A 9,689-nucleotide genomic window follows, 5' to 3' on the forward strand; every position below is an offset into this window, starting at 1 on the left:
ACATGGATGCTACACAAATGTCTTTCTTGAGGAGTGAAACTTATTCAAATTACTCACGTACCCTTTGAAATGGTTTTTGAGACTAAGACATACGTAGGCAAATAGTTTGAGTAGTCTACACATACTTGCATGAAACACCCATAGTTTCCACCACCTTAAAAAAATCAAAATCAATTAGCAGAAGAGTAGAGAAACACGCATGAGAAGATGAATAAAAGCCCAATTTCTCACCTTTTAATTAACTAACAAGCATCAGGCTGACAGCAGTCACACCAATATTACTACAGATCAATACAACCATATTCAACTATTTTATACAAACATCAACTGAGAATGGTTAAATGTAAGGAACAACGGAAGTAACGATTTTAACAGATAACAAAAGGAGAAAACCTAATTGGTTGGCTGCTTTAATCACAAACACACGAAGACCTTTACCTAATGAAGATGTTGATCCTACACATCCGCAACAACCTCTAATATGAATCATAATAAACCGCTAATTAATGAAAAGAATGTTGTGAAGTGCATAATTCTATTCCCACAAAAAGAGATAAAAAGAGATAGATAGATACTATCCTCAAAATCGTGATAAAAAGAGATAGATACTATTTACAAAAAGAAGCAAACGGATCTTGCAACTTCACCAAAATAGCAACCACTCATGGAAAAACACACACAAAACCCCAAGCCCCAAAGGAAAGTCAAGGGAATAAAAAAAATGTGATGGTTAACCCTTTCAAAAGCCACTGAGGCACAAAACATAATGCATTAATTATATCTTTAAAACCAACATACTTTTCCCCTCCAAAAACGCGGAATTGAATATTCCGTTTGGTGCCCAATATTCTATTGTTTCTACATTCAAAGGATACCAAATCCACAATCTAACCATCGAGATTGGCACATAACCATAATTAGAGACCTAGATTACAAAGAATACAAGAAAGATTTTGCTTCACGTTATTGATGTTGGGATGATATATTTTGGTGAGAAACCTAACCTGTTACAATCATTCAGAAAGATATATCAAACACCAAAAAGTACAAATCACTCCGCACAATAAACAATCGAGCACTATACCAACTCATTGTCACTGATTTACTAAAAAAAAGACACTCAAAACCCATAGTTCCGAAAAATTGAGGCGGGGTGAGAGTTGAGAGGGACAGCAAAAAGGCATTCAGCAATATATTCTTTTTCAGGTTTTGTAAAGGCATTCGATATGAGTCCTATACTATTTTTTCAGGATAGCTTAAGCTAAAAGAAGTCACAGTTAATGACCCAAATAATAAAATAACATGTTCAATGAAAACAAATATACCAATGAAAGAGTGACCAAAGATCTTACAATAGAAGAAGACACCCTTACCAAAATATAGCTCAGAAGATTATAAACATAAAAACAAAGGAACGCATAGAAATTGCAAAAGTAAAAATAGTATACCCTTTTCGGGAACCGATGTTAGGTTAGAATCTCTTCAGAAGCCACCAGCTTATCTCCACTCCCTCCCTCCGTGGCTCCATTGCAATATCTTTACCATTGGCACCCTCCACCCTATTGTGAGTAGCACCAGAAACTCCTACAGGCTGCAGGCGCAACTTGAAAAAGACCTTCCCAGGATTTTCAGGTTCTAAAATCATCACTCAAACTCCCCAACCTCAACCAGCACCACCAGCTGCATGTAACATAGACATCAACAAGAATATATAGTTGTATCTCTAACCAGTAGAAACTGGTAAATCTAACATAACCAACATAGGTGAAAGGAAAGAGAACTACTTGTCATTAAGTTGGTCCCTGCGTGCCTTCTCCCTGCAAGCTTTGGAGCTAGATGGAGCAGATGATTAGGATCTCCCCCTATAATGCGTAAAAAGAAAGCTTAGGACTCGGGAACAGGATATGATGCAGCACTCCGTTAATAACTCACTACAACAACATTCCCTCGGTAGACAAACACAATGAGTTCATAGGGAAAACAAATTGAATATACTATACAGGGCAAGCAATATACTCCGGATTTTGTATAACTTTATATCACTCCCCTACCTCAATAAGGAATTTGATACTCAATTTATTATTATCCTACTATTAATGTCTTGCAAATCAACAAAGCCACAATCTCTCACAACCCAAGGACAAAGGTTCTGCAGGTAAATCCATCCATTATCAACAACTTAGCACTTTTTGTATAGTGTTCCCAGTCAATCAACTCTGTTGAACTATTTTCCAAAAAATCAGCAACTGTAGACAATCAATCAAAGAAATCTAAGGATGCTAAATCTACAAAACACGAAAGAGAACTTAAAGCATACCTCTGTTTTGAGTTGTTCTCCTTGGGGCCCTCTGAATCACCATAAGTTCCATCTATTTCGGCACTGCGAAAAAAAAGGTAAACAAACATAAGAGCTATTAATCAGAAGATAAAAGTATATTACAGAGCAAAATCACAAGAATGCTATCAATTGTGTCATGTTTGCATAGACCAATACAAAAAATGTTTTTATTACACTTGAACTCAGCCTTCTAAATAAAATAAGGTAAAAATTCATCCCAATATCGAAGGACAACTTGTCCCCAATTGATCATTTTCACCTTGAATTAAGGGTGTACAATGGAATCCCGCATCATTACTCCAAGTTCAAATCAAAGTAATAACGAGGATAGAGATATTACAGCCATGTCCTTGACCGATTCAGAGTACATGGACAATTTAGATGCCATAATTTTTCACCCGACATCACTACCATGATATACTCCGTACTAAACCATTCAGTATTATATTAAATTCAGAGATAGTGTAAATGTATTATAACTTCAAAATCGAATAAGAGCGCGGAAACAAGTTAAATGAGGAATCAGACATTCACTTGTAAGAATGAACTACTCCACTAATCAAAGAACATCATGACTTCATCAGGCTTCCTATATTCAATAATGTTCAGTAAAGTCATTATCACTTAATTCATTGGAGTTCAATAGAACAAATCATCATCAAGACTGACATTTACCGTAGGAACATTGCAAACTGAACAAAAATTATTGGAAAAACCAGAAATAATTAAAACACAGTAACAAACCCTAGTTCCAAATTCTATCAGATTCCAGGAGAAGAAAGGCGAATCAAAAATTCAACAAAAGAGCATAATTCTACAAACTCAAATAAAAATAAAAACCTAAATAATTCATCCAAAATCAATAAATAGGCAATTTCCAAATTTTCAATTTGTAGCCACACAATTCAGCAAAATCATCAAGTGGGGTTAAAATTGAAAACCCTAGCCTCAAAAAAATTCATAAGAAAACAATATTTTCAACCCAGTAAAATAAAAAACAAATAAAACCACAAATTAAAAATAGAAATTAAGGAGAAATAATAATAATCAAAGTACCTCGAAGATATTAAAGGAAGGAGGGTCAGGTGAGCTAAACCATCAGGAATTACTTTCCGAACACCATTGATGTAAATTATAGCTTCATTTGATTCTTTCGCTTCAATCACTCCAATTTCTTCCTCGCTTTTCAACGATCCCATTTTTATTTCACCAAGATCACTGTGAATTATAAAAAAGATGGATCGCGAATGGAGAGATGGATCAACGATTCATGAATTTCCGTATACCTTAATCAAATCCTTTGATTCCAAACCCTCAATTAAACCCTGCAAATTCAAACACCCAATTAAACTAAAAAGCAACGAAATAGGGTAATTACTTCCACAATTAGATCTACATTTTGAAAATTCGGAGTAAGATTTCACAAATAAAATAAAAGAGAGATACTCACCTTTGAGAATCAAACGAATGGCGTTGAAAAAGAAACTGGGAAGGGAATATCAGTGAAGGAGGCATCGAGGGCGAGAAAGAAAGGGAAAAACCCTAAAAAAAAGGGGAAGCAGTGAACACTGAAGAGGGAGAAAGGGACGCACGTGGCATATATGATCTAGAAAAAAGGGCAAATGAGTAGTAAAGGGATATAGATAGGGGTAAAATAGTCAGGGGACTATTGCATGAATAGTGAAATTCAACTCCACACTTTTAAAAGGTTGTAGATATTTTATTATATTTATAAAGTATTTTTATGATTTTTAGAATTTTAAACGCATTTAAATGTATTTTTATTTAATTAGAATATTTATTAGCTTAATTACTACCAAACGAATTTATTATTTAATGTTGGGAATTTAATTAGGTTTCAAAAGTAAAACGATTTTAAATGAATCTAGCCCAATTCAATTCCGAGTTCAAGTCCAAACAAATTAAACAAGCCCATCCTATATTTAATGAAGCCCGAAAGGGAATCCTAAAGCCTAGCCCATCTTTGAGTTCCTAAGCCTATAAATATAGGTGCTCACCCTCAAAATCGCTCCCTATTATTCATTAAATCTAAAAATAAAACCGTAACCCTAAATTCTTCTTTCTTTCGTCGAACTTATGTTTGGACGTTTTTCTCCTACTTCCGTTCGTTTTCAGAAAAAGATTTCTTCTACAAAGTTGTAGATCTCGAAAAGTTCTTGAACTTTGCCTCAAGAATCGATCGATTCCGAGTTGGAGAATAAAATTTATGAGCATTCTAAATTCCTGCTGCAGTACTTCACTTTTCTCTCCTCTCTCTTTTGCTCTCGTCCCTGCACAGCCCAGCCCCGAGCCTTGCTCGTCGCTGCTGCCTTCACCCTCACTCGTGCCCAGCCGAGCACTTCTTGCGTGTGCCTTGCCCCTCGTTGCACAACACTCGTGGCCCACGCCCGTGTTGTTGTCTAGCTTCGTCGTTGCATCCCCGCACAACACTCGTGCCTTTGCCGAGTGTTGTTGCTGCTGCTGTTGTTTGTTGCCCTCGACGCCATTCCACCTCGCACACTCGGTGCTCTCTCTTGCTCGACGCCCAGCCGCGAGCCTTGCCCGTGCCTTCGTTGCTGTCCCGCCGCACCACACGCGCACACACAAGTCGTGTGCGTTGTCGTGTGTTATATTCCGTATTCCTTTGATCTTTTTGCGCCCAATCACATTTAATTCGTGGTTGTTCCGTGCTATAGGCCGGATTTGTATAATTCTCTTCTTCCTTGCCTATTTTATTTCAATTCTGTATTTAAATTATATTATTATTATTGGTTTTGATTAATTAAAATGCTGGGATCGGTTATGAACACCGAATTTTGAGGATTTGTATGTTTGAATTACTGAAGAATGTTTTGAATTGAAATATTATAATTTTCAGATTTGAAGTATAAATTAAAGCTTCAATTTTTATTAGTTTTAATGGTTTTAATTACAAACTATGATTGGAGTTTTAATCTAAGCCTTATGGGCGATTGATTAGCATAATTAGATGATGAATTTAATTATGATAATCAATTATATTTTTCAGAATATTCTAAAGACTTAAAACGTCGACTTTTAATGGTTTTATACATGAAAATAAATTAATTTCATGCTAGGGTTTTAAACGATTGATTGAGACTATTATTTTATTAATGAACGATTAAGTTCAAATTAATTCAAGTGTTTTAAAACTAAACAAAGTTGCTGGAAATTTAGTAAACATGGATAATAATTAAGTTTCTCCATTGTGTTTATAGGAGTTGATTTCTAGTAAGTTGTGATTCGCACAGTGGCCCCCGTACTTAGGTATTCCAGGTACGTACAAGTCTAGGGCGACCATGTTATTTGTCAAGGGACATTACGTGATCATTTATTGATGTGAATCATATTACGTGAACTTGGTGGATTCATATTTGATTTGGTGGACAATCATGTGAATTATTATTATTGGAATTATCGATTTGTTGATTGAACAAGCATGTTGGGACTATTGTGAGTATGGATTTCATTGTCAATCATGGTGTTCAATATTTATGCATGTATGGTTGTTTCACATGCAAGGGATGAATTATTTATTGTTATGCTATTGTACGGGATGTCTAGCATACTTTTGAGCCAATTATTCGTGCCTCGTTGCACTTCTTATTTTACCACATGTGAAGGGTTCGCTCACGTAAGCCACCGCACATGTAGGGTTCAGTTGGGAATATTTTGTATGAAATGAATTAGGATTTGTCGTGCAAGGGCACAACCCTCATGTTAACAGGCATGATGTGGAACCTCACCTCTTGTGAGAAGGAACTTGGTAGTAATTTCACTACGTCTTGATTTATTGATCACAAGTCCTAAAGGATTAAAATAAGATTGTTTTGGTTGTTGTTTATTAATTGTATGCATGCATGTCGTTGAGTCTCGAGTTCGCCTTTAATAAAATATTAATAAACGTAAAGTGCAACCAGAACAAGCTTCCAAACTCTTGGAACGTATATACCTTGAGTATGAACAATGGGGGGAGACTTGCCGGAAAGCTTGATCTCCTACTAATGATACAAGACGTTGTTTCATTCATATTATGCGCAGGAATTCCGTCGGTATGGCCCGACACTAGGTATGGCCCGATTTTATTATTTATTATTTGGTGTATGGTTGGCTCCCATCACCTTTCCTTTATGGAATATTCTTTTGGCCCGTTCGAAGCTTATTCTAATTAAATTGTGAGTCAAGAGTCGAGTCTTTTATTCATGATTTGCTTGTTATTTATTTAATGGATTTTGCATGTTGATTAGTACTTAGTGAGTGATGCATGTTTATAGTTCTATCTCACTCTAGCCTTGTAAGTACTCAGCTTTTGCTGACTACGTGCTTTATGTCTTTTGGTCATGGCCTTTGCCTTATTGACCCTATGATGATCCATCATTTGCACTTGCATTGTTGGGGAGTAGAATAATATAGCAGGTTTGTAGATCAAAGTACGATCGAAATCATGTGGCTTGAGATGATTGAGAGAGTTGCATGCTTTCGTACTTTAAAACTATTTTATCTATACTTTAATTATGTTTTGAATTTGTTGAACTTTTAATACCTTGGTTTTTGGGCCGTTATGGTTCCAACTTGTAGGAGGCCTCGATAATTTATTATTTATGTTTTTGAAAAGTTAGTTGTCATTAAATTCCGCTGCGTAATTCTGGTACTAGCCTTAACCGTTATCACGGTGGCGGTAATACTTTAGTAATTCCTTTATTTTAAGTTGGAAAAATGGTTTTATAAAAGTAAGGAATTATTAGGGTGTTACACTAGCCTTGGAGTAATGAAATTCTCTGGATGATCCACTGCTTCATGTATTTGTGCTTCAGTAGGAGTACTTTGTTTCTTGTTTTCATTAGCCTTTTGCTCATAATACATATTCCATGCATTTTCCATTAACTTATCCAACTCCTCCATGAAACCAGGCTCGTCAAACAGATGCTTATCTTGGCTTAGAAGTGATGGTGTTTTGTTTTTTTTGGCTCTTCTTCATCTTTGTTTTGGCTCGGCTTTTGTTTCTTAGAGGTGTACTTGTTCCAAATGTTTTCAACTAGGCTATGCATTTTGTCTGTTGTATCAGCCTCGTTAAACATTTCATTTGTTTTGTCTAGCATGTTGTACATCTCGCTGACATTTGAAGCAAGCGTCTTTGCCAATGTACCAAAATTTTCCAAAAATTCCTATAATTTTGTAAACAATGTATTAATATATTATTTTATTTCATATTTCTATTTAGGACATATAATTTTAATTTAGTTTTTAAGATAGTCAAACTTAGAACATATGTATAATATATTAGAACACACCTAAGAAGGTTTAGAACATTAGACAAATCAATTATTATGATTATTTATAACTTAGAACACAAGTATTTATCATTGTAATATTAGTTTAAAAATGTAGAACATAATAGAAACATGAGTATAAAGAATATTAAAAACATAGAACATAAGCATACATAATTCGAATACACACTTGAATGTTTAGAACATTTGACAAACCTAAGTATTATAAATATTTAAACGGTTTTTTCATGAAATGCCCCTGAGGTTTGCAATAATGCACCAAATACCCCTGCGCGTTTCAAAATTCATATAATACCCCTATTTTTTCCGTACTGTTCACCAAATACCCCTATTATGATTTTCCGTTAGTCCTCCGTTAAGTCATGTTTATAATTCATTCAATACACCTACATATAAAGTTTTTGCATAGTATACACTTATTTATAAAGTTTTTTGCACCAAATACCCAATCTTGGAAGAAGATGCTCCATTCCTTCGTTATGGCTATTTGTCTGTTGAGAATTCTGTTGTAGTAAGACAAGAGGTGATTAAGCTCTGCAGTGCGTCCTCACACCCTTGCATTGGTCAGTTCTTTCGGCATACCAGATGCGTTCCTGAGTCCTATTGCGTTTGATTGGATAGATGCAAATTCATGGTCCTCGGTTCAACAGTGATTCAACTACTCAATAATGATTTCAGTTGGTTACAAATGTTAGTCTGCATTATGTATCTTTTCAATTAGATTGAAGGTCGTTCATTCAATTTGATCCATGCCTCCCTCGCGATGCAATTACAGCAGCATACAATTAGGTAGACAGTAACTGCAGAAACCTCCTCATTCTTTCCTTGAAAAACTGTTGTCAAGTAATTGTACATCTCTACAAGAAACTTATTCCCAATAAGAGAATTATCAAAACACAGGCTAATAACCAGACTAGCATTTACAGCGTTCTTCTCTACCTCAATTTTTTCCCTACCAAGCAACTCCATCCACACTTCAGGGCTCACAAATGCACCCATGTTCAACATCTTTTGAATTAGTAATTGAGCCTCAGAGCCATTGATTTCACGCCCACCTTTGCCTTCCTCCACAACACACTCACGTAACTTCCTTCCTATCACCAAGGCCTCACATATGTCAACACAAACATGCCCAAACTCATCAAAGAAAACGCAAGACAAACCCAAACAACCACAAACAAAGCCCAACTTATTTCGTGTCGTTTATCAACATTCATCCAACTAACAATACTCATAATTTTGCCCATATAGCTGTACTCCAACAATTTATCATTCAAACTCAAACTGTCCGATTTTAACAAGACCCACCACCTGATTTTCGACTAAACGACACCGCATAATTGCGGACGGCAAACTCAAATCCATAAAAGTTGAACCAATTCTAATCGTACTAGTAGTAGTAACCAATCCATCCTCCGTCGAAACCGCACCATCGGGCAGAATCCAGTCCTTCCCAGAAGCATAGAGCTCCTCCGACCATATTCGCGGCGAAAAACGATGTATGAGAGAGGAATTGACATTGAGTAGCGGGATGTTGGCATTTTCATTTAGGGGTTTTGAGTTGGGGTCTTGTTGTTGAAGGAGGAGAGAGAAACGGAGAAGGTCGATGTTCTTGGGGAGAGCAGTGGGGCCATGCGCATGGGGGTACTTGACGAGCTGAGTGCAAGATGGGCAACGCAGGGTGTTCGGAAGGGTAGAAGGGCGGAGTCGAGTACGCGTGAATTGCAGAGTCGCCGTCGTAGGATTGCAAGCAAACTAGACATTCCGGTGGCTCTATTGCCGGTGGCGAGGTTGAAGAACAGGGCAGAGGAGAGAGAAAGAGGAGAAGTTGGGATTTTTTTTTTGGAATTTCTGTCACAATTGTTGCCTAAGTCGCACCAAATAAGAATTAAGGGCAAATTGGTAAAACACAACTAACGGCAAGCTAACGTCCGTTAAATCCAGGGGTATTTAATGAACAATACGAAATTATAGGGGTATTTTATGAATTTTGAAACGCGCAGGGGTATTTGGTGCATTATTGCAAACCTCAGGGGCAT

Source organism: Spinacia oleracea, chromosome 5, assembly GCF_020520425.1.
Source record: "Spinacia oleracea cultivar Varoflay chromosome 5, BTI_SOV_V1, whole genome shotgun sequence".
NCBI classification, from domain to species: Eukaryota; Viridiplantae; Streptophyta; class Magnoliopsida; order Caryophyllales; family Amaranthaceae; genus Spinacia; species Spinacia oleracea.